The sequence below is a fragment of the Octopus sinensis genome, unplaced genomic scaffold (genome assembly GCF_006345805.1).
Source record: "Octopus sinensis unplaced genomic scaffold, ASM634580v1 Contig18495, whole genome shotgun sequence".
Lineage (NCBI taxonomy): Eukaryota > Metazoa > Mollusca > Cephalopoda > Octopoda > Octopodidae > Octopus > Octopus sinensis.
Genome location: NW_021835887.1, coordinates 12,501 through 13,299, shown reverse-complemented (window position 1 = coordinate 13,299; position 799 = coordinate 12,501).

The window sequence follows — 799 nt, the reverse complement described above, 5'->3', positions numbered from 1 at the left end:
CATCGTTTTAGGTTTAGAATGATGCGATACTGTTGTGTAGGCCAACGTTGCCTCCGATTTGAAGGCTGCTCCGTTGTAGGTTTGATCATAGGAAGCTGAAGGGAATGGAACAACGTAAAAGAAAGTGTTCTGCTCAAGAAAAACAACACGCTGCTCTGTTCTGGAATCGAACCGTCGATCGTTAATTCGTGAATTCAACACTCTAACCACGCGCCTTCACATATACATATATTCATATATATAAATTCTTATCCAAAGGTCCTACCCGAGTCATAGAGCCGGTTTCCCTGATTCTGTGGCTAAATACTTACGTCCTAGATAGGACGACGCCAACCAGTCTCGCGGTGACTCACTTTTGCCTGCTGAATGGACTGGGGTAAAGTGGAATGAAGTGGTTTGCCTGGTCAAAGAATCGAACACACAACTTTACGATCATGAGTCCAACTCCCTAACCACTAAGCCACAAACCCCCACATACATATATACATACACAATCTCACGCATTTATGTTCAGACATACATTTATAAACTCACACCTATACATTCACACACGTGCTTCCTTTTCTCTTTTTACTAGTTTCAGCTAGAAAGCTGCGGCCATGCTGGGGCAGCTCCGTGCCTGCTCACCATTTTGTCTTGACAGAGTGTTTTTACTAATTTACGTTACGACTATTGTTGATAGGCTCTGTAGCTGTGCCCAACACAGGTTATGGAGCCCGTGGGATGATAGCCAAAGTTGACCTCTGCGGGATTTGATCTCAGAAACTAGAGGGATGAAACTGAACAATGTAATACATGT